Genomic DNA, 21,151 nt, shown 5'->3' with positions numbered 1-21,151 from the left:
AAACATCAATAGAATAATAAAATCCTATGGTCATCACAGAGTTACATTGATCTGGAATGGCAAATACTTGTTTACAAACTCTTCTGATCTCACCCTATACTCAAAACATATGCCGCAGATCATTCAAGATACTCCCTACGGATTAGCTGCAGAGAAAATTGCCCATTGTTCCATCCTTTCCAAGCCCATCTACTGGAACACTGTTCTCATTATCTTTCTAAAATGTCAGACTAGACCCCTAAGACTCCTGACAGTCTTGCTCCAAAAGCACTTACTCTCCAACCCATATCCTCCTCAAGTCACAGTGACCTTCTTACCATTTTCTTAAATACATCTCAATCATTCACTATTTCATGACTTTATGTGTGTAGTTTGTTTTCTCAAATACTCTGACCTTCTTACCTACTGGTGAACGTCTTCCCATCCTTCAAAACATTTTGTCCCCATTTTATCTTTAAGAACTTACTGAATTCCATCAAACTGAGTCTGTCATTCTTATCCTCTATACTCCTGTACCACTTTGCATTTCTCTAACACTTTCATTGAATTTTACGCTTTATACGTCTGTGTCTCCCATTAGGCTTCATGACACTTGAAGGTAGACATACATCTTATTCTTCTTTTGATCTGCTCTACCTTGAGGACAGTCCGGCCATTGTAGATGCTCAATAAATGATATTGATTGAATAAATGAATGTCATCTGAATTTCATAGTCATCCTGCCATACCCCCTGAGAAAGGAGGGATCTTTTGACTCCATGTTACATTTCCTTCCTACTGAAAGGTATATATCTTAAGGTTCATGTGTATAGTATATGACCTAGCTTCACTTGAAATATTAAATTGAAGCCTATAGTTTTGCCTGTTTCATCTTGCTTCAGCCTTATTTGTATATTGGTTTTTGTAAATGTAAATTAAAGTCTTATGCTATTTAGGGAAGCTGAGATTCATCAAAACCCCTGTGCTTTAAATGGAATATTCATATTTATTATTTGAATTATATGTAATTCTGTTTATTTTAACAACATTTTTCTGGATACAATTTTGAATCTCATTGAGTATATGTCCATTTTCAACCCCATCTCATCATATAGTATTCACAGGAGTGTTTTGTTTAAAAATGCACAAAGGTATCTTATTAAATAATGTCACAAACATGAAGTTCATTATTATGCAAATGCCATCCTTGGAACAGATTTGTTAATTGCAACTCATTTGCATAATTAATGAACTCCCAAATGAATTATGCCTTTGCAGATTTGTGCAGCATTGTTTTAAAATAAATTATAAAATACATGTCAAAGGAAGAGCGCTTTCTGGGTTCCCATAGCATTGTTTGAAAATTAATTACCAAATGCTTGTCAAATTAAAATGAGTTTGTAGTTTTTACAATGTTATTTTAAAATTAATCACAAAATAAAATGTCACTGCATTAAAGTAAACAACTTGTTATTTTCTCTAAAAGAACCACAGAAAATAGCATTTTAACTTCAATTATATTGTTTAGTGATTCCAGTGTTTTATGCATTTCGTTTTTACACTGTGACTTAACAAAGTTGTTAGCATGTTAATGTTTTGGTAAATTGAGATTCAATTTAATTTTATTATGTAGCTTATTTTATACAGTTGATGATTAATGCATTGCATATGAACCCAGTATGGGTTTGTTCATGATAAAGTGGGAGTTTAAAAAACATTCAAGGTCACTTAAATCTGTTGTATAAACAGTCTTCTTAAGATTTATTTTATTGAAATTTTGACTGCTGCCAGTTAAAATGATTAAAAGCATATAGTGAGGTGTCTTCCCACCTATTCTGTCACTGACACTACTGTAATTCCTTTCTTCAGTCTACTGAAAGCTTTTGGTCTCCCACACTACTCTCTTCACTCTGTGGCAATTCTCTGTTCTTGCACAGAAGCCACAGCTACTCCCCAGTCCTGGCGTCTCCAGTCCACGTGGAATCCCCATCCACCTGAAAATTAGATGGAAAACACCAGTATACTCAAACTATGATTTGGCCAAAATTACTTTCAAAACAATAGATTTGGTAAATAGTTTTCAGGAATTAATGTTGCTAACCAAATACCTTTCAAAGCATTAAAATATCACCACCACCACCACCACCATCATCATCATCATCATCATCATCACCATCATCATCATCACTGCCCAGCGGTATAACACCTAATGGTGAAAACAATCGCTTTAGAAGAAGTTGCTCTTTTTTTGTTTTTGTCTTTTTAACAATAGTATCCTCTCTTTGCTCCATCTCTCCTTCTCCTTATTCTCCACAGCAAACCAATTGTCTGTGGTTTACATTCTATTTTGTCAGCTCCTGACCATGGAATGTTAATCTACGGGGGAAGGCCTTTGTTTTACATGATTGCAACTATGCAAATTGATACCAACTAGACAATAATTCTTAAGATGCTAAACCATGTCCTTTCTGTTTTTTGTTCTGTATATAGCTACCTTTCTAAACTCCTATGAGCTATTCCATGTTTCCTTTTCTATAAATTGACAAACATAGCAGTCCAGTTTAGAGAGGCAGTATGTCTTCTAATTTATAACTGGCATGTGAATAAGAACCCAGTCGCTCATGTTGATAAATAACTTTAAGCTTCGGTCATTTCCCATTCAATTCTGGCACAGATATTAGCCAAACACTTAAAACATATATTTTTAAAATAATTGAATCAACTTTAACTACAGTTGTCAAAGCTATGATGCTGCCCTATACATATTCCTTTGTTTAAATACCTTGGGATACTTTTACTTGACATCCTTTTCTGAAATCCTATATTATTATGCTTATCAGTACAAGAGAGTAAAACATCTAATAGACAAAACTGTCTCATGACTAACATTTTCAGTGAACCAACAACCACATACTGAGAGCATAAGTTAATTTGTACAGATGCAGGATCTTTGAATTAATTTAATTTAATTAATTCCCATTGAATTAAAGCAGAAGTATTCTAAGAGAGAATATCATCCACAGTTTATGTTCTTCAATGAACTGTAGTCTGTGAAACAGTTGTAGACATTCCAGTCTTTGGAAAATTTCATGTTGATGGGAATCAGAATAAACAAAGACATAATTTTTGTTTCATATTTTTTTCATAATTTTTTATTCAATGTCAACTTTTTGTGAACTTTTATAAGAATTACCAGTCTTCTTTTAATATAATCTTCATTTTATAGAAATGAATTCAATTAGACTTTAATTTAGGCTTTTTAGACTGCATTCATCTCTGTATTTCATTATATAAATTTTAGGATTTTAGACTGAATCCATTTCTGTATTTCATTAAACAAATTCTAGAAACATGGATAAGATTGCTATCCTGTGGAATAAATCATAATTTAAGCTTTCTTTATTAAAACCATAGCTTTTTAACTGAGTTGGGATGGCACTTTATACAGAATGTCATATATATTGGACTTGGAGGAGGCAATGGAGTTTTTCTTTTAAGTTCTCCTGGAAGCCTTTCCGGTCTTCCAAAAGAGACTCTATTGTTTCTTTTTCTGGAGGTTTTGCCAAGCAGCTTTATCATCCGGATCAGAATGAGAGCCCATAAAAACTAAATCTCCCTATCCTTTATTTCCAAGAGTCTACCAAAGAGAAATAGGTTCAATGGTGCTTTGTAAACCAAAGCTATCCTTGAGGCTGCAATGTCTAGAATGTTAATTTTCTATGATTTTTGTTCTGGTTATCTGAAATTGACTCCTCCCTCATCCTTTTCCTGATTGCCTTTATAGTCATTAAATATATGCTATTCAAAATTTGTAAGTTGTATATATATTTTAAGCTACAATTTGAAAAACTTACATTTTTCCCCAGACAAGCGATGAATTATTGTTATCACTGGACATCCATTGGTCATGTCCTTCATAAATGATTTTGAAAAATAAATTATGTTATTTATAACATAAATAATTATCTCATACAAACTTTATACAATATTGCATATTTAAATAACTAGAAACTTCAGCCTTTAATGGAAAGAAACTTTCAAATATTGCTCAATACTATGTGGGTAAAATAACTGAATTTATTTTTACTTTTTCAATTACATGCTTTGGCTGTACAGATACATAATTAGAAGGAATAATAGGCATTCTACGGCTTTGTCAGTTGCACAGAATTTCATTTTATTTGTTTTTTCTCTTATTTTTGAGTGTACCTATACTCCTTTCTGAATCTTAACTTGTGATTGAAAGATTCAGACTTACTGAATATTCATGCATAGAATTTGAGATCTTTCTTCCCTAGAGTTCAAATTGAAATACATTGTTGATATATGTCCACTGTGACATGATATGACACTCTTTTGCAGTTATTTTTAATTAGATATAAAATATTAATCCATTTGAGTTTGTGTATAGAATGCATTTGGAGGAGGAAGAAACCTGAGGAAGCATACTGTGACAGAATTTTAATTAATTTATTTTTAAAAAGAAGCCACATTAATTTGAAGGGCAAAAAAGGTCTGTCTTACTAATAGCCTCCTTTGTGATCAAAAGAAGGCAATTCCCAGTAACTACAATGTATAGAGAAAACTAAAATCCCTTTATGGTTTGGTTCCACTTATCCAAAATAGGTAAAACAACTTGTTTTCTCCTGGGCTTGAAAAGCAAGATGCTGAACTTCCGACTCTTCTTCAAATCATACACTTCTGCTCCTTGGGATATCACTTTGTGCCAAGTTTCAGTGAGTAGAATATAAAGCATCTAAAGAAATTATATTGGTAGCGGATCTCTGTCATGCAATTTCGGGTTCCCTCCTGAAAAGAAGTCTAATTCCTAGAATTTAAAGAATTTGTCAAGCCTTCTCTGCTGAGACTATTAGATGACTGTTATTAAGGAAAAAGAATGACTTCCACCTCAATAGTATTTTGAGAGATGTGATTATTTAGAATTCCATCTTGCCAATATCGTGGCCTTCTTAAATCACTGAGTAGCATCAAGAACTTCTACTACCTTAGGCTATGCATATACTGCGAAGATTCTGCGCCCATGAATTGGTCAGTGAATGTTGATGCACATATTCTGATTCTTATTTCTTTTTGTTTGTTTGTTTGTTTCTTCAGTTTGGCTCTATCAGCTAAAATGGTGGGGAACGGGGGAAGCAGATGACAACTGACATGAGCAGTTATCATTTGATACAGTAAATTCGGTGATGGTAGTATGTGGAAGGCTGCTAGTACAGCTTGGAGAGAAGTGGGTCAGAGAAGCCCAGAAAATGCTTCCAAGTGTTTTAGCATCATTGGAATTTTCCCTGCTGTAGAAGTCATCTGACCCATCTGACCATCTATCTGATCCTGTATGACTGGATAATAGCAGAAAGCTGATGTAAGATTGGTGATTGCCCTGTGCAATAGCCCAGTACTCCACATCATAGGTAAATGTGGAAACAGTATTATATATAGAATGTTACTCTAGTTCATTAAAGACAAATCAGCCCAAACTCTCCATTAATTAAACTCTGAAGTGATCCTGTATGCTGAATGTTTAGAGAGTCCCCAAATAATTCTGAATGGGAATATTATCAAGATTCCATACATGGTACATTACTCACCTGGTTTGTACTGATTGGTCATCATTTCCACTCCCATCCTCACCCCCAATTAAATGCTGAAATTCTTTCTCCCTTCATAAAATCAAGTCAGTTCAGAATTATATGTACTATTAACTTTCAATTGAATCTGCATGAGAAGGAAACCATAATTGCCATTTCAAAAAGTAATGAATAGCTAAAAATCTATCTCCCTCAGTTCTTAAAAATAAGTACTTAGTGCTTTACATACTCTATCTTGATTGTAATAACTCTATTTGGTAATACTATTATGCTCATTTTACAGAGAAAGAATTTGTCTCAAAAAATGAAGGAAAGATATGAAGTCATCAGAAAGTAAGTTATATGGTATTTCTGTATCCATGCTCTTAACTACCCGCTATGTTGTTATACAAAATAGTCATACTCCTAAAAACACTATATTGGCATATACTTCAAAATTCTTCTTAGCCTTACCAATTTTAGGTATTGAGACAAAAGGAGAATGGTATATCTAAACATAAAGGAAATTGAAATCCCTATATTTGTACAACATGACCTGACATATTCCTCTGATATTCAGAACTTCCCCCAAAGATTGCAGCTATCATCACTCAGTTCTCTCCTCAGTGTGGAGCAACAGCAACAACAACAAAAATAAAACCAAAATCTCCAGTCCTGCCACATTTTTCCAGTGAAGGGGAGAAGTCTCTTCACAAGATTTTCTTCGTGAGCCGAGGCTAGAGTCCGAAAGGACTGCATGAGTCACAATTCTTTCAGTATTCAGCAGATATTTACTAATTAACTATTGGACATGTGGTCTGTGCCTCCCTGGAAAAGTTACATAGAAGCTGAAATCTCAATAAGGAATAGGGGCTAACTAGATGAAGATGGGAAGGATGTAGGAAAAGGATAAGAACCACCTTAAGATGGGATCCCTGGGTGGCGCAGCGGTTTGGCGCCTGCCTTTGGCCCAGGGCGCGATCCTGGAGACCTGGGATCGAATCCCACGTCGGGCTCCCGGTGCATGGAGCCTGCTTCTCCCTCTGCCTGTGTCTCTGCCTCTCTCTCTCTCTCTGTGACTATCATGAATAAATAAATAAAATATTAAAAAAAAAAAAAAAAAAAAAAAAAAAAAAGAACCACCTTAAGAAAACTGGACACTTGAAGATATTTCAAAGACATAAAATTAGCTATGATGTAACTATGGTTTAGAATAAATCTGATATGGTTATAAATAAGATGTCCAACTAAGAAAAGATTGGAAAGATGATGATGATAATAATAGCTCATATTCTTCTGGAACCTACCATAGTGGACACATTGTTTTACCATATTGCAATGTACTATCTCCTGTAATATTCCTAACAACCCTAAGAGAAAAATATTATCAGTAGCCACATTTTACAGATGAAATAATTTGGTCATGGTCACATAATGAGTAAATGGCAGAACTTTGCACTCAAGATTTTTGATTCCAGAGCCCAAGTGACCTCTGATGTCTTCAGATTATGATGGGCCTTTAAGGACATAAGAATTTTTGTCTTTATCCTGTAGGCCAAAATTCTCCATTTCTTCAGTATGCTCCCCTCCCCAGACCTACTGACTCAGAAACTCTGAGGCAGGCCCAGCAATACAGGATTCCACAAGCCCTGCAAGTAAATCGGATGCTCAGCAGTTTAAGAACCTTTGATATAGGCAGTAAGAAATCCTGCAACATAAGCAAAGAAGTCATGATGTTTCCTGAAAATCTGATTATTCTCTTATCTACATACCCAAAGGGAAAGTAATGGAGTTAGGTCTGATGGTTCTCTCTTCGGGGTAAAGGAAGATCCAAGCGTTCTCATTTTCCCCTCTACACCTATAAAGGCCAATACCTACTCTCCTTCACTTAACACAGAATGAAGTTAAAAATAAATGCTACTATAAGTGGCAGGACTAAAAAGTAACACAGCCATCTATTAGGGGGCATTGACCTGACTGCTGAATTGGAAGAGATGAAAATATCCTTTGTGATCTTATTGCAAGAAAAGTGCCACTAATCAGACAGTGTGACTTAGATAAATTTTAATCTATTAGACTCGCTTAGTTTTTTGAGCAAAAAGAATGCACATATAATAGTTAATAATTATTTCTTATTTCCCTGAACCAAAGGATATTTTTCACTAGAAATAACTGCAGTAATAAAAATTAGACATAAATTTTTCCAAAATATATTCCATGGTATTAGAGTTACATAAAATCTTCACTCCTCAAGAAAGGGGCCAAATCATAATATGAATAAAAAAAATTCCATAACCTTGCCTTTAGAAAGTCACATTCCATATGGACTATAGAAGGATCACCACAGAATAGTAATTTTCTTTTTTTTTCTTTTTTTTTTAATTTTTTTTTTAGAATAGTAATTTTCAATTTGAAATTATTTTGCTTCTTTCAACTAAATTACATCCATTTCATTAACTTGTAGTGAAGTGCTCTTCCTCTACTAGGTTTTATATTTTAATGTACTTTAATCTGACTTTCAAGGATTATATTTAGGGCACTATGATTTATTTGCTGACACGTCGATTAACCTAGGAAACCACAAATTGTGAAAAACTTTTCAAAAAAACATCCACTTAAAAGTTGATTTAAAATCACCAATATGAAAATGACTGATAATGTCTATTCTCTTGAGGATAAAGCTTACAAATATTTGAAAAATTAACAGAGCAAATGACTAGTTTTTCCCTTAACTTGCCTTTGAAATGATTTTAAGAATAAATAAAGGACTTAATATGATGTCTGACCCCCCTCCAAGTTAGCATAAATTAGGGTAAAGATAAAGAAATTTCCTATTCATCACATGGCTAGGATTCAACATGTTGTGCTTTTTTTTTAATTTATGGAAGAAAAACTAGGCTTTCAAATATATGTATATAATTTTATATGAATATGCTATGATGTTTTTTATGTAATGAGTCAAATGCCTCTTTAAGCTAACCTAATAATTTGATAAACAAGATATTCATTCTCATTAGTTGATGGATATAGGGAAAAATGACCCCTCAAGCGAAGTGACCCCTTGCTTCTTTCTTTCTGGAATATTTCCCTTTCTCTCCTCCTTCTACTTTCCTCACTCATTCTATTAGCTCTTCATGACTCCATCTTAACACTGTTGCTCCTTTTCCATACAACTAGGATAGATTTCTGTAAGCTCCCATAGTTCTCCGTACTTCTTTGGTGCATAACAACAATTGTAATTGAAATAGTAAACATTAGTCTTCTCCCAAAGTGTAATTTCTCTAAAAATTTAATTTCCAGTAGGACAGGAAGCATTCCTGATTTTCTAAAAAAGATTTTATTTATTTATTCATGAGACACACACAGAGAGAGAAGCAGAGACACAGGCAGAGGGAGAAGCAGGCCCCCCATGGGAGCCTGATGCTGGACTCAATCCCAGGACTCTAGGATCATGACCTGAGCCAAAGGCAGATGCTCAACCACTGAGCCACCCAGGTGTCCGGAAGCATTTCTGACTTATTTCCTGTTATATCTTCAGCAAGTAGTAGAAGAAAGGAAGGAAGGATCCTGCAGGATAAGGGCTCCAACAGTGAAAAGAGAAACACTGACAGTGTTCTAAGCTAAACCTTCATGTGATTAAATACCACTGCATTTTGCTACATGAATTCAGAACACTCTAGTTTAAACAACACCTACATGTTTAGGTAAATTATCATATGCTTATTACTGACAAGTGAAAGGAGACAAAGTTATCTGCCTTAATTCAAAGTGATTAAAACATATTTTGGAAATGATCACATGACTAAGGAAACTGCTGAAGAAGGACACATTGGGTATACCTATTCAGGAGAGCCAGAGAAAAACCACTTGACTGAGGGGGGAATAGCATAATTGATCCACATAATTAATGATCAAACATTTTCAAGTAGAGGCCACTCTGATCTGACATGTGGCTCCTAAAGGAAATATAAAGATAAAGTGAAATAGGGATCATGAAGAACGTGTCTATACAAGTAGTCCAGTTAACCGGCCTGTTGCTGCATAGGTGTGCTAGAAGTACACACTGCTTTCTACTTCCCAAGGCTGAGAAATCCGTTCCTGGAAGCAGCTGTCAAAAGAGACAACCTTTCACTTAGAGTTATTAGAAATCAATGTTTACTTCTCATTTATTCAACCAATATTTATTTAGTACCTACTATGTGCCAGTGGTGTTCTAGATGTTCAGGATACTTCAGCAACAAAAAGAAGCAGTAGATGCGAAACATGACTCTGGGTGAGAGTAAGTACTAAGTATAGAATAAATACTAAAGGATAGTAAGTACCAAACTGTATAAAATCTGATCCCTATTCTTGAAAAGTTCATAATCTTGAATGAGGGGGGGTTGATTCACATAAAAATGGTGACCTACCATTTGAGTAGCTCATGATGAGTATCAGATTGCCTGGTGCAGTGACTCCAACATTTTAGATGTTAAATACATGAGATTATGTCAGAGAAGAGACCACTTTGAACTCAGGGGTCAGGGAAAGCTTCATGAGGAACTGTCTTGAATGAGCCTCCCAGCCAAGTTTAGAGAAGCGCACATGGGGCGGAAAGGCAAAGGTGAATGCTCTCTGGAATCTCACGTACAAAAACTTTCTTGAAAGTCATGAACTGTCTACATTGATCAATTGAGCACCTGCTGTGAGCTGGATATTATAATACGCTTGGCAGAGTGTATAGTAAAAGTAAAAATTCACCCGCAAAAATTTATGGACTAGTAAGGAAGTCGTAAAAATATGCATTAGTCAAAATACAAAGTAGAACGTTCTGAGAGTCATAAATAAGAAAGGTGCTGATAAAGTTTTATGACATTATAGAAGAAACATTCATTTATAACTGGTTATTAGAGAAGGCCTCGTGGAAAACAGGTGGCATTCAGTGGGGCCTTACAAAATATGAACGCGTGAAGGAGAAAGTCATGTAATGGCAGACTCAGGAATGAAGCCTGATAAACAAGTGCGAGAGATTTGAATGTGGGAGGGTCATTTCAAAGCTTTTTTTTTTTTTTTAAGATTTTATTTATTTATTCATGAGAGACAGAGAGAATGAGACAGACAGACAGACACAGGGAGAAGCAGGCTCCAACAGGAGCCTGATGTTGGATTCGATCCCAGACTCCGGGATCACGCCCTGAACCAAAGGCAGATGCTCAACATCTGAGCCACCCAGGCGTCCCCATTTTAAAACTTATTGCAATAGTTGAGGTAGGGTAGTCTAGGTAAAGACATGGATATTTGTTGATTGACTTTAAAATTATAACTGGCCACATCTACTTTCTTGTTCCTCTATCATCTCTTATAAATTATTTTGCTATGTTGGTTGAACCACCAAACCTTAACATAACATGAAGTTTTCCTCACTATTTAACATTTAGCATTTGCATCCCATTAGTTTTCTTGCTTTAGCTTTTGAATCTTCAGATATTTCCAATCCCACACTTCATCATCAGATTTGATTAGTCTTCACAATGTTTCATGTTGTTTTTATTATTACAATCTGATTTTTATATGCATTTCCTTAAATAGTGGTCAATGCTTATTTTTATCTATTTTATCTTGTTTGCTGAGTTTCTTCCTTGTTCCTCTGGCTTAGTATGTTATGTATAAATTTTTAATCATTTATTTTCTAATTGTACTGTATGTGGTGAGTTATTACATTAATATTATCAGAATAGACAACACTAAAATATAAAACTTGGCTAGAATTCTATTCCAACTATCTCATGTTCTTTCTCTGACAGTGGCACTAAAGAGAATTATATGAAGTGCCTGATTTTTTCTCCAAGGTCAACTTCAGAAAGTTAAGGATGTACTTGAAATGGTATAGTTTTCTACAATATATTTTCTCTGTGAAAGGGTCTGAATATAAGCTACATGAATAGTGTTATGAGGATGGCGTTGGCCATGTGCAAAGGCAGTGATTTTTTGGCAGGGCACTGAAACTTTTACTAGTCTCAGAATAAATTATATCCCTGTTTATGTCCACAGTAGTAGGACTACTGACACCGAGAGCCAAAGGAAGAGGGATTGAGTATGGGCTCATACAGAGGTTTGAAGCAGGAAGAGGAACTTGCTCCCTGGGTCCCCTCTGCTTCCTCAAGGGATCCCCACTATGCACAGAGCCTCAGAAAATCCAACATAGGAAAGCATAGGTTTCTCCACTCCTTCTTGTCTATCCAGTCTTTAATTTTAAAAAAATGTATTGATCACCTATTTTGTGCTGGGGATGTAGTATCTGCCATGAGTTAAAACTTCTGCCATGAACCTTGACTGCTTTCAGCTTATAGTCTTGTGGGGATGACAAATGTGAAATGAATCATTATGAGTTATCACATCATTACAATGGTGACAAATGCTTCAAGGTGAAAGTGCAGAGCACTCTGAAGTCTAGCTAGAGGGTTGCACTGTGGCAGCACCCATCCCCAGAGCAGAAGAAAAAAAGCCAATTGTGTTTGAAACATAACACTGACTATCAGAATAAATTATAAAAATCTCCTTTCTTGGGGCAACAGTGGTGTAGAGGATATCCCAACAATGGTAAGGCATTTAGAAAACTTTGGCCACGGTAAATTATACATAAAATTTTGTTATCGTGAAGATGACAAGGAATCTCTGGAACAGCCCTCCCATCTTTCAATAACACATATTCCTCATAAAAAGAAGGAAATCTCAACTGAAATTTTATGCACCTGTGTTGCTAGTTGATTATTCACAAAGCATCATGGATATGATATATATTTTTCTCTACCTAATTCTGTTAGACAGTCAGTTTGTAATGCTAAACGAACTATGCACAGGAACCTTAAATAGAGCATTTCAGACATTCTCTGAACATTCACTTGTTTGTTTACTATGGGATATTTACAAAAATTAGATATGCACACTCATCATCTGAGACGTCTGTCATCTAAAATTGCCAATAAATATATTGCTTAAATAGGGCAGCCCGAGTGGCTCAGCAGTTTAGCACCTGCCTTCAGCCCAGGGCCTGTTCCTGGAGGCCCGAGATCGAGTCCCACGTCGGGGCCCTGCAGGGAGCCTGCTTTTCCCTCTCCCTGTGTCTCTGCTTCTCTCTCTCTCTCTCTCTCTCTCTCTGTGTGTGTGTCTCTCATGAATAAATAAATAAAATTATATATATAGCCTAAATAGCAGCAGTTAGGAACAGAAACTCTCACAATGAAAGAGCTAAGAGTAGATCATATAAATGATCAGAGCCACACAAAGATAACCCACCAGACAAGCCATGAAAGGATAAAATAACATAAGCAGTCCTTGACAATTTCTTCATGTGCTCCATTTCTAAGGATTTTTGAATAATATACAAATATAAATACATTATTTCCAAATAATTGAGAAAAGGAGGAATTAGTAAATGTACTTCATTAGAAGTAACTTAATCCTAGAAAGCAAAACCCAGATTTTATGAACCCCTTGCTCTCACTCCTTAAAAGTGGAGGCTACTTTTGTCTTTACACAATATATTCGTTAAGATTCTTTAGTTGCATTTACTAAAAAGCTAAATCTGGATATATTACTCTTACTGAGGTTCTTGAATTCCAAGCATCTCTTACTAATATTCCTTTCCTGGGTTATAGTGCACTTGTCAGAGAGGCCCTGACTTAGAAAGGAAACTCTTCTTACTTGAATGAAGTTCTCTGGGATGATGAGTGCAGAGGGAGCAGATTTTGAAAAGTTACCCATTCTTGCTAAACCTGCCATTACAATCAGAAAATGAAAAAAAGAAGCAAGAAACCCTTTCTCAAAAGCACCTGCCATCCAGGAATCCCCAGACAGAAGTAAACATGCTTCTGGCTTTGCATTGTGGAAAAAAATAATTAAAGGAGCAAATAATTCATCTTCCATTAAAATAAAAATATTCCTGTTTTACAACACTCTTTCTATAGTCACCAAAAATTACAATACTATGTAACATATGTATAGTGCTTTTTAGACTATAAAGATTTCAAATACTGTATATTATGCCAATTCTTTTCTGAGAGGACTGGAGTTGGTCATACATGTGTATCAACCTTTCAGATTCTTAGAGTATGAATCCCCATATACTTTGTAAGAGAAAGTCTTCTTAACTGATGAGATTGGAATTGATGAAACTAAAAAAATTTAGGTTAAATACTTATTTAATCAAAAATAGGTTAAAGCTTGGCATCATTAAAAAGCATATGCATATATCTTAATATATTAGTTTCACTCAGGACATATACCCACTCATTTGCCAAAGTTCAAATGTAGGGTCAAGATTATTTCTTTGGTATGGGGCTACTATCTAGAGGCCTGAGTTGGTTGTTTGCACCAACAAATCCAGAAGCACCTTCAATAAATACTATTTTGCTTTGTTTGTTTTGCATGTTTTATTTTATATATAAATAATTTATTTATATTTGTGAAATAAGAACTTAAAGACATAGATGAACAATTTAAAGCAGAATCTATCTAGGTTTCTCTGACTTTTTCCCGATTTTTTCTGTTTTCTCACCTGTACTTAATTTGATAGCAATGCTAAAATTTTTTTCAAAACTTGTCAAAGCATCAAATTTAGTGTTCACATAAATAAAAACTCTTTACAATTGCATTTTGCTCATTTAATATTAGGTTAAATGTTATACTTACAAAATGAGAAACAAATGTTATAAACAAGTTCAAGAATAAACACATTCATGTTAAGAATAAAGGGGTATGTGCTTATCCTTAAGAAGAGCCTATTTTGAAAGATCATATGATCCAATAACTCCACTACTGGGTATTTTCCTAAAGAAAATGAAAACACAAATTCAAAAAGTATATATGCACCCCTATATTTATCACAGCATTATATACAGTAGCCAAGATATGGAAGCAACCTAGATGTCCATCTAGTAAATGGATAAAGAAGATGTGGTACACACACAAACACACACACAGGAATATTATTCAGCTTTAAAAAGTGAAGTCTTGTCACTTGTAACAACATGGATGGACCTCAAAGATATTAAGTGACGTAATTCAGACAAAGACAAATACCACATGATTTCACTTATTTGTGGAATCTAAAAAACAAACCAAAAAGAAACAGACTCAAAAATACAGAGAATAAACTGATGGTTGCCAGAGGGGAGGTGGGTGAGGAATGGGCAATATTGATGAAAGTGATTAAGAGGTACAAACTTCTAGTTATAAAATAAGTCACAGAGATGAAAAGTACAGCGAAGGGAATATAGTCAATGATGTTATAATAAGGTTGTATGATGACACATGGGGACCATACTTGTGGTGAGTATTGAGTAATGTATAGAATTGTTGAATTAATATATTGTACACCTGAAATTATTAGAACACCATATGTTATGTTATACTATACTTCAGTGATAAGTATTTTTTAAGAGTCTATTTCTACAAGTTTCTGGGTACCATGGGGCGGAAGGAACAGACAGCAAGTCCAGCAAGTTGGTCAAGTAGGGAGTATATAAGAGAACATCCATGGTAATCATTATATTCCATATATTTCAGATGCTTCTCAAGAGTTATTATGGTATATAAATTAGAATTGAATTCATTTAAAATCATTTGAAATTTCTATGTTTAATGTAAGTTTTTAAAACAGAGAATTTCAGGACTATTACTTGGCATGGCTCCATGCTCCTCCTCATATAAAGAGAATCAGCAACTCTGCTGGCAAATAGTAGTAGATTCTGGGCAAAATAGCATTACTTTGAAAGCTCCGGGGTGCAACACTCTGCATTACACCCAAACACATTCCTTGCCTAGTATTCTTATCTGTCTATTTTCTACCTTATGAGCTAGATTCGCTTAGGCCAGTGTTCTCAAAACTTGAGGGGCATAAGAATTGTAGAATGAACCCTTAAAATGCTGATCAGAGGCTCTGATGGAAGGTTCTGACCCTGTAATAACAAGGGGGAAGCTCAGGAATCTGCTTTTCTAAGCATCTCCTATAATCCAAACACTATTTTTAGGCACTATTTTGACAAACAAAACTTTGAACACTATTCAAAATATCATCATCAAGGACCATGCCATCTATCTTTTGACTCCAGCCATTCTGGACTTCCTTCAGTTCTGGAAAAAACTAAGGTTTATCTCTCCTCAAGACCCTCAAGAACTATATATATAGTTCCCTTCCCAGGGCTGATTTTTCCCATACTTTTTGGACCAACTTCAACTTCTTCAAGTGCAAATATCATTTCCCCAGGGGTATTACCTGCCTCTGTAGATTAGGTTATCAACTCTTGCAACACATTCCATTGTATCCTTTATCCCTCTTTGTCAAGCATGAACTATTCCTGTTCATGTCTTTCTCTTCTACTTGCTCCACCTCCAAATCATGAGCTCCATGAAGGAAGAAACCATGTTTGCTTTGGTCACCATTACATCTCCAACACTTCTTAGGGGACTAGGCAGAGTACCACTCAGCATTATTACATGAGTAAAAAAAAAAAAAAAAGTGAATGAATATCAATATACAAATCTCTTCATGAGAGACAATATTACCTGCCATTTAGATCCATTTTTAAGACTAGGATTTAATAGGAAAAAGAAAAAGGACATTTATTTTGGGAAAGAAAGAGGAAGACATGAAATCTAAAATGTCTCACTTCAATTTTCTCTAGAACTGGCTTGAAATAAACTGCCCATGTTGAGCTGGAGTATAAAAAATTTTCCATTCAGGGGATCTCTGGTGGCTCAGTGGTTTAGTGCCTGTCTTCAGCCCAGAGCATGATCCTGGAGTCCCAGGATCAAGTCCCACACCAGGCTCCTTGTATGCAGCCTGCTTCTCCCTCTCCCTGTGTCTCTGCCTCTCTCTCTCTCTCTTTCTTTCTGTGCCTCTCATGAATAAATAAATAAAACCTTAATTTTTTTCCCATTCAATGCTCACTTATGGTCTGCAAATTGTTCACTGGTGGCTGCTTATCCTTATCGGCACAAGTTCTTATTGTTAAGAATTATACACTAACAATGTCAGGGGTGAGGCTCATGAAATTGCTGCTGAAGATCTTAGGAAAGAATTCTAGAGAAAAATAGAATAATTAGTTACATGTCATTCACTAAGTGGGCCTCTACTATTAGATTTTGAGGCATTCAAACATGGCTATTTAGCATGACCTCTTAAAATAACAATAAAAAAACTGAGTACAATTATTTCATTGATAAATTAATTTAAAAAGCCATCCATCCAATATATATTAAGTAAGCCCTGAGAGTCAGACGAAATGAATAAAACACAGTATGTGTCCTCAAAATGTTTTTAGTCTGGTTGGTGATTCTATTAACAACCATACTGGACAGAAAAAAAGAAAAAAGAACAATAAAAAAATGATAATAGGAGTGCCTGGGTGGCTCAGCAGTTTAGCATCTACCTTCAGCTCAGGGCATGATCCTGGAGTCCTAGAATCGAGTCCCACATCAGGCTCCCTGCATGGAGCCCCTGCTTCTCCCTCTGCCTCTACCTCTGCCTCTCCCTCTCCCTCTGTCTCTCATGAATAAATAGATAAAATCTTTTTTAAAAAAATGAGAATAGTTTGGGGCACCTGGGTGGCTCAGTCAGTTAAACATCCAACTCTTTATTTCTGTTCAGGTCATGATCTCAGGGTCATGAGATAGAGCCCTGCATTGAGCTCCATGCTGGGCATGGAACCTGCTTAAGATTCTCTTTTTCCCTCTCCCTCTGCCCCTGTTCCACCAACTTGCACATGCACACGTGCGCTCTCTCTCTCTCTCTCTCAAAAAAAAAAAAAAAAAGGAGACTAGGTTAAGGGAAGTTAGAGACATCACCATGTATAATAACATTTGCATTATAGACATCGCAGAAAAGAGAGCAAAACAGGCAGAAAAGTTATTTGAAGAAATAATAGCTGAAAACTTACCTGAATCTGAAGAGACATACAGATCCAGGAGGTACAGAAAACCCCTAAAAGAATCAATCTGAGGAGGTCTACATCAATACACATAATAATTAAAATGACAAAGAGCAATGACAGAGAATTTTAAAAGTAACAGGAAAAAAGAATATAATTACATACAAAGGAAACCCCATAAGGCTTTCAGCTGATTTTTCAGCAGAAATTTTGTGGGCCCAAAGAGAGTGGCATGATATATTCAAAATATTAAAAGGAAAAAATCTGCAGCTAAGGATACTCTACTGAGCAAAGCTTTCATTCAGAATAGAAGGAGTGATAGTTTCCTAGACAAACAAAAGTTAAAGGAGTTCATCCCCACCAAACCAGCCTTACAAGAAAGGGAATTCTTTGAGTGGAAAAAAAAGGCCATAATCAGGAGTAAGACAATTAGGAAAGGAAAAAAATTTCACAGGCAAATACAAACAAAAGTAGCAGATTAATCACTTAAAACACCAGTGCAGAGGTTAAAGCAAAAAGCAGTAAAATCAATTATATCTATAAAAATTAGTTGAGGGATTCATAAAATAAAAGGATATAAGTATAATATTATAGACATAAGATGTATGTGGGTGAGAGTAAAAATTTAGTGCTTTTAAAATGGGTTCTAAGAATGTATTTAACTTGATGAGCCATGTATAGAATTACTGAATCATTATATTATACACCTGAAACTAACATAATACTGTATGTTAATTATACTTAAAAAGTTAGTTTAAAATTTTTAAAAATACTTTTACAAAATTCATTCTTTTACCAAAAGAAGCAAAACCCCTCAAAAATACATAACACACACACAAAACACCTACATACCTATGAAACAAACAATGAGATACTATAATTATACAACAATAAATATCTGTTATGTGTCTTTAAAGTTCAATTTATCTATACTGGACTCACTCCTGTCTTTGGTTGTAATCTGGGGGCAGACTAATCCAGGCTGGTATTGGCTAGGTCAACTTGGCCCTGCTTCCTATGTCACCTGCCCTTATTGTGGGACCAACAAGCTAGTCTGGACCTGCTATTTTGTCAGTGACTGAAAAACAAGAGAATAAATCCGATCTTTAAAGTGCTTCTTCAAGTCTCTGTTTGCATCTTATTTACTGAGATCCCATGTGGCCAAAGCTCATCATTAGCCAATTCAGAATTGAGAGGCAAGGATAATACTTCACCTCTTGTTAGGAAAACTGGATATGCACATAGAAAAGGGTGTGGATACAAGGAAGGGAAGAAGAATCAGAGCAATTAAATCAATCTATTATAGTAATATAAACAGGGAAGCAAAAGATTAGGAAGAAACTTCAAGGAGTGTCAGGATCAAGAAAATCAAGTTTATTACTTTATTTTTATATCCTATTTTTAGCACAATTCCAGCGACTTATTATTAAATTTTAGCAGCAAGTCAATGTGCTTGCTTAAACCTTACTAATTGGACAAATTTAAGATCTATTTGAAGGATCAAGAATTTTCCATTAAACCCCTGAATCTAAGTTTGCTCAACATTAGAAAAACATCAAGTAGCAAGAGTTTTAATAGCATGGGATAAGAGCTATGAGAAAGTGTCTTAATGGTATTTTAAAGCTACTAGGTATCAGAATACCACAAGGAGGATGCTCCGAATTGTGTTTCCACTCTTTATTAAGATGCTTTGTGTAATTAGTAGTGTTTCTATCAGAATAAATGGTAATTTGGAATTCATCCAAATTAAAAGCCCAGATGAAACAGGAACATTAGTGATGAGTAGAATGTTAAAAGAGTCAAACTTCTCTAGGGTAGATATGTCTGTGCTAGTCAGAGCAATTTAAATCAAATCTGTAGAATCCATGTGGAGTAAAGCAGAATAAATAGAGAGAAAGTTTGTGGGAGGAGGAACCAGGAACTCACACAGACTTCTAGCCAAAAGGGAAATTCACTTCCAATTTAGAGTTCAGAAAACTCGAAAAATCAGACTAAATTCTATATATGCCTTGTGAAATCCGCATTGGCATCTTAAAGAATTAAACAGTAAATATAGTAAAATAAATCATTATTCATCTCTTGTTACTTAGCATCTTATGGTTCCAATAAAGGTGGATGCTACAAAATAGAATAATTTCTTCATGTAATATTGTAATACTAGGACTACAAATACAATCTTCTATAGGAACATTGACAAAGTATTCCCAATATCATTTACCATGAGTATTCAAGAAAAATGATTAGGCTGCTTCATCTGGATCTGTGTTACTATGTTACCAGGAACATCTTGCTTCAGTGTCTGTTGGTCATATAACCATGATTTGGCAGGCCTATACACAGCCACATTGCACCTAGGTAATGATGACCAGTCTGTGATATTAAAAATTAGTTGCTTATCATGCCTAGGAGACAGTTAACATGGCAGTCCTGGCCTGTGCCTACCATAGAAGCAAATAATCATGAGTTTGACATAATATAGGTAAGTGTCGATATTAAGACCTTCTAATCTCCTACAAAACTAGATTCTGATATAGTGGGAAGAGCTATGGCGTAGAAAACAACAACAACAACAATGACAAGAACCTCTTATGGAAAAAAAAAAATAAGCTCTAGGATTACCTCATACCATGTGTAAAACAGCCAAAAATATAAAACTTCAGGGAGAAAACACAAATACACTCTTTGTGACCTTTGGTTAATCAAAATATTCTTAGATAATACAACAAATTAGACTTCATGAAGCCTTAAAACTACTCTTCAAAAGACACTGTCCAGAAAAGAGACAAGCCAAATGCTATTAGCAAACCATCTACCTCTTGAAGGAAATTAATCAGAATATATAAAGAATTCCTGGGATCCCTGGGTGGCGCAGCGGTTTGGCGCCTGCCTTTGGCCCAGGGCGCGATCCTGGAGACCCGGGATCGAATCCCACGTCGGGCTCCCTGCATGGAGCCTGCTTCTCCCTCTGCCTGTGTCTCTGCCTCTCTCTGTGTGTGTGTGTGTCACTATCATAAAAAAAAAAAATTCCTACAACTCAATAAACAGAAATGTCACAATTAAAAAAAAATTGACAGGAGATTTTAACAGACACTTCACAAAAGAAAAAATAGAGGTGACAAAATAACCATATGTAAGATTTCTCAACATCATTAAGTTGCTAGCTAAAAGCATAATGAGAAACCACCTTATAGGTACTATATTATCTAAAATAAGCTGAAAGCATGAGAAACTATCTCAAATCTATTATATTAGCTAAAATTAATAAACTGGAAATACCAAATGTTGGGAAGGATGCAGATTAACCAAACACTTATGAGGTGGGAATGCAAAATGATATGGCAACTTTAGAAAATAATTTAGCAATTTCCTGTAGAGTTCAATATATACCTACCACATAATCAAGCAATTCTATTTCTACATGTTTACTAAAAATAAAATGTTTGTCCATACAAAGACCTGTGTATGTTCATAACATTACTTTTTTCATAATAGCCCCAAATAACCCAGATGCATATTAATTGGTAAAGAGATAAATTGTGGTAAATTCATAAAATGTAATAATGCTCGACACTAGGAAAACAACTACCTCTACAGGAACCAGTACAGATGAATCTGACAATCATTATGTTCAGTGACAGGCTAGTCACAAAAGGCTACATTCTTTAAGATTTCACTTGTAGG

The sequence above is a fragment of the Canis lupus genome, chromosome 36 (assembly GCF_011100685.1).
Source record: "Canis lupus familiaris isolate Mischka breed German Shepherd chromosome 36, alternate assembly UU_Cfam_GSD_1.0, whole genome shotgun sequence".
Lineage (NCBI taxonomy): Eukaryota > Metazoa > Chordata > Mammalia > Carnivora > Canidae > Canis > Canis lupus.
The sequence above is the reverse complement of the archived record's forward strand: the minus strand, read 5'-3'. Positions refer to the sequence as shown.